The 4,707-nt window shown below is 39.3% G+C and overlaps 1 long non-coding RNA gene across 5 annotated transcripts; it reads left to right on the top strand.

The window, feature by feature from the left end:
* The first annotated feature begins 1,279 nt into the window (after positions 1–1,279).
* Positions 1,280–4,707, top strand: LOC137243918 (uncharacterized). Of its 5 annotated transcripts, none has more exons than XR_010950673.1 (6): positions 1,304–1,406; positions 1,975–2,225; positions 2,866–3,094; positions 3,169–3,565; positions 3,632–3,749; positions 3,811–4,707. It is a non-coding gene; the product is annotated as an uncharacterized lncRNA (long non-coding RNA). The 5 variants fall into 5 exon arrangements; XR_010950672.1 differs by having other exon boundaries at positions 1,305–1,431; XR_010950674.1 differs by lacking the exon at positions 1,975–2,225 and having other exon boundaries at positions 1,319–1,406; positions 3,811–4,704.

The raw sequence follows: 4,707 nt of genomic DNA, 5'->3' as shown, positions 1-4,707 counted from the left end.
GGGCCCAATGGTGGCTTAAGTAGTGAGCTGTTACCGTAGTGTCCAGCTCAGCCCTTGCAACCTAACCTAACCATATGTCGTGTGAGCGCAGTTACAGAGATTCAGTAAAGCAAGGAGTCAATCAGTTTAAGCAAATAGGATAGATATATCTATTCCACGGACAATTGAGTATACAGCTATGTATATCTTATTTCGTTGGCGATGGCAAGCTTAAGTTATAAAGAATTTCTCTTATATAGATAGTAACAAAGTTCAGTTTATTGGTGTTATTGTTTTAGCTGCAAAAACGCTTCTCGAAGCTTATGGAAAGTGTTGTCAGAATGCCGTACATTGGAGTGATTGGACATGCCCACTTCTCGCCTCCTAGCTTACTTTAACCAGCGTATTTGTGTCACCTAAGGTGAAAGATAAGCAGAACATTTATAACGTGAGGTGAAAGGTAGCATATCCGTACTTCAGCCATATTTGTTTGTAGTAGCTACAAAAGCACTCCTCGAAGGTTTTGAGAGGTGTTGTGGATGTTCCCCGCCACTTAACCAGAATCGGTAGTGTACGCTCCAGTTGTTGTTGCTGTTGTAGCAGTAAACAAAATAAATGGGGTTACACTGAAATGACAGTCCTTGGTCGGGAAAATTCCGATTCGCTCCGGTAAATAGAACCGACTGCCCTGGGAAGCGTTCGCTCCAATACTCGCAGCTTAAGTTATTATCTTGACTGCCGCGTAAACGATTTGATATGAACTCGTCTTTCTAGGTCATCCCAAGGAACTTTGGGTGGCCAGAGCTTTGCTGCTTGCTTAAACTGTATTCCTTAACATAGCGACTCCAGCATGCGCCAAAAAAGTGAACCAATTTATCTTACCCGCCCTTACAACTCTTCTTTCGTAATTAGCTTTTTAAGTCGAAGAAGTATCATACAAGAGCAAATGGAATATTGCCAACCAACACGGTACTAAAGAATGTAAGTATCAGCCACCCATATAACAACTGACCATTCTTACTCCCACTTCAAAATTGGGTACAAGTTTAAAAAAGGTACACGGATTACCCCACCCCGACTTTCGATATGCTACCGCCACACTTGGCAACTCTAATTGGTGAAATGTTCAAACAAATATCGTGCCCAATTCTGAATATTCCCATGGGAGTTCATCTCCCACAAATTTGTTTCTCCCAAAAATAAATTCTCCCATTTATAAACTCCCTGGGAGAATATTTTTCCCAAAAGGTTTGGGAAGAAGAATTCGAAGTTTGAATCAGCTGTTTTGGGTAAATTTGACATTTCGTTTAAAAGTTTTTATTTACCGCGAGAAAGAGTTAATTTATCAAAAAATATAAAATCGTCAATTTACCTACAAGTAAATTATTACAACTCACGTCTGGTCGACTGCGCGTACCCGCAATAACGTAATACACTTGTAATATATTTTCGGTAATAGGCTAGTTGAGGGGTCGACTGCTAATACGCGTCAAAAAATATCGAGAGAGGTGTCAAAAACGCGTATTAATCTCGAGAACAATAATCCGGAGGCGGAAAAGAAAAAATTTAACTCGTTCAAAAGATATTAACGAAAAACCGAAAAAAGACCTGCGGGTACCTCCGAAACCGGGGGTGGGATCCATAGTATTTTTGCGCAGAACACCTTTCTGTGTTGGCGGCCTTCGGCCGCGCTTATATAAAATAACCCTGGGCTACGCCATGCCAAGGCCGGGTGTGTGGTATAATCGTGGCTACCGCCACGGTGATGCCCAATTTTTTTTGGGGGTACAACAACAACAACCACATGAAAATCGCCAACTTCAACTGCAAATATCTCCGGACAGAGATAAAATTTTTCTTCTCCGCCTTCGGATTATTGTTCTCGAGATTAATACGCGTCTTTTGAAACCTCTCTAGATATTTTTTGACGCATATTAGCAGTCGACCCCTCAACTAGACTATTACCATATTTTCTACGGTTTCTATCTTTTCTAGACCCAAACTCGTAAAATTTTAAAAATTTTTTTGTGCGCGGCATTTTAAGCAAAACTGTGTTACGGAATATATTCCTTTTTTGCTAAATGCAGTGCTATTTCGCGTGGTGATCAGTTGTGGAAGTGGTTTTTGTTGTTGTTTTAGCAGTGCTTCGACCCATCAAAGTCCATGGGGCAAAAGGATAGTATTTTTGGCAGGCTTGGTGACTATATCGGGGACGCGTAGCATGTTATCTGCCGGTCAATTGCTTTGTAAGTGGTAATGAGCGTTTAATCCAAGTGCTTACGGAAAGAGATTTGAGGATTTTATTACGGCTCTGGATTTTAGGAACAATTGCAGTTGCATGCATTGAAATCGCCGGAAGTTCTATACGACAGCATGACAGCTAATACGCGTGAGGTGTCAAAAGACGCGTATTAATCTCGACAACAATAATCCGAAGGCAGATAAGAAAAATTTTATCTCTGTCCGGAGATATTTGCAGTTGAAGTTGGCGATTTTCATGTGGTTGTTGTTGTTAGTACACACACAAAAAAATTGTGCATCACCGTGCGGTAGCCACGGTTATACAACACACCCGGACTTGGCATGGCGTAGCCCAGGGTTATTTTTTATAAGCGCGGCCCAAGGCCGCCAACGCAGAAAGGTATTCTGCGCTAAAATACTATGGATCCCACCCCCGGTTTCGGAGGTATCCGCTGGCCTTTTTTCGGTTGTTTGTTAATATCTTTTGAAGGAGTTAAAATTTTATTTTCCGGCTTCGGTTTATTAATACTGATGTCAAGACGCGTCGTTTGACACCTCTCTCGATATTTTTGGATGCGTATTAGCTGATCCGTACTGAGCTGATCCGGATATAAACAGATCCTACAAGCTGCCAGATTACTTTAGTGTTTTCCAAGCTGAATAATGAGCCGTAAACAAAACAGTAGAAACACTGGAAGAGAATAGCTTAAACTGCAGACGTGTCAACTTTTATATTGACAGCCAAGCAGCAATTAAGGCAATAATCTCGCATAGCATAGCATCTAAATGCGTGTTAGAGTGTAAGCACTCCCTGGAGGGAATCAGGACAGGGAGAAGCATACATCTATATTGGGGCTGTAAAGTGTCGAAGATTGTAGGTCCTACAACCTGGTCAATAATATTCATTTTCTAATGCCACAAAAATATATATTTTCATTTTTTCATTAGGAGACGTTGGATACCCATTAGAACCGGGGTTGATGACACCTCATAAGTCGCCAGCGGAAGGCTCAAATCAAATGAAATTCAAAGAAGCGCATGCAAAATTTCGAAACATTATTGAACGTACGAATGGTGTGCTGAAAAACCGCTGGAGGTGTATCCTAGGTGCACGAGAGCTTCACCATTCGCCGAAGAAAACTAAGCAAATAGTGAACGTTTGCTATGCTTTACATAATGTATGCATACATTATAAGTCGAATCATGATGTGTCTGAGTGTGAGGTTTTAGATCCTTCGAACGCGGATCCAATTTCAACAATTACATAGCAATACACGACTGTGGCGCAAGCAACAAGAGCAAACATAGGAAATAGTCTATAACTATTTAATTCAACAATGATGTGGTAGGGTGTTTTAACTCAACAGTAACATACTCACTGATAAATAACGATTCTTTTTTTATATTATAGAGTTTCGGCACCTGGGTTGATAGTAGTGGAGATCAAACATTTTTGAAAATTCATGAATCGCCCATTACAACGCACATGTTGCCGAAAGTCAATGTAGTGGCGAAAAAGAAAACCATATGTTAGTATTAAAATCGGCAGAAAAATGAAATGATATTAATATTTCACTCTCCTTCAAATAGTACTCATTCCCACAATACCACTAACATTTCAAATCATCATCAATTTGGCGATCAACAACACCAACAGCAACGGCGACGGCGACGGCGACGGCAACGTGGACGTGAACAGGCTAAAAGTCCAGGCGAACCGCATTGCTGGACCATCGTCAGACTGCGGCTCATGCGGCCAGGCTTCAGTCACCACTGAGGATCAAGTTGTCTCCATTTTTAAACCATCGAAAAAGGCTAATAATGGCACTGATATAAATTCAGGTCAAATACCATCTATAGTATGTCGCCTGATTACACAAGAATCAAAACAACCAAGTATAGCGGTCGACGTGGATTGTACTACTACCACAATTGCAAAATTATAACCATTATGTAAAATTAGTTACTGGATTGTCGATCTTTTATTTCATGGATATATAGAGCACAAAACAAATTCGATCTTATATATATATTTCAGTAATTTTTACTAAATAAGATTAAAAATAATAAACAAATAATTCACAGCAACAAAATTTTAAAAAAATAGTGGTGTATAAAATATTTCAAAATTCTTTTCAAAAACGCCCCATCTCAAAATTTGGGAATTTGATCGAAGAACATCCTAATTTAGAATTTGTTTCAAAAAGGCCCTCAGCATAAATTCAATATATTTTGACATGAGAGAGGACGTTTTTGAAATGAGAATGTCAAAATATATTGAATTTATACTCCGGTGCTTTTCGAAACAAATTCTAAATTAGGGTGTTCTTCGATAAAATTCTGAGATAGGGTTTGAACCAAATTTTGAGGTGGGGCGTTTTTGAAAAGAATTTTGAAATAGGGTGAGATATACATACATATACATTCTATTATATTAGCAAAAATAAAAAGAACACAACAAATAATTCACAGCATAATTAAATTGCT

This window comes from Eurosta solidaginis, chromosome 3, assembly GCF_040869045.1.
Source record: "Eurosta solidaginis isolate ZX-2024a chromosome 3, ASM4086904v1, whole genome shotgun sequence".
Taxonomy (NCBI): Eukaryota; Metazoa; Arthropoda; class Insecta; order Diptera; family Tephritidae; genus Eurosta; species Eurosta solidaginis.
Note: the sequence above shows the minus strand (reverse complement) of the source record. Positions and strands in the feature narration are given on the sequence as shown.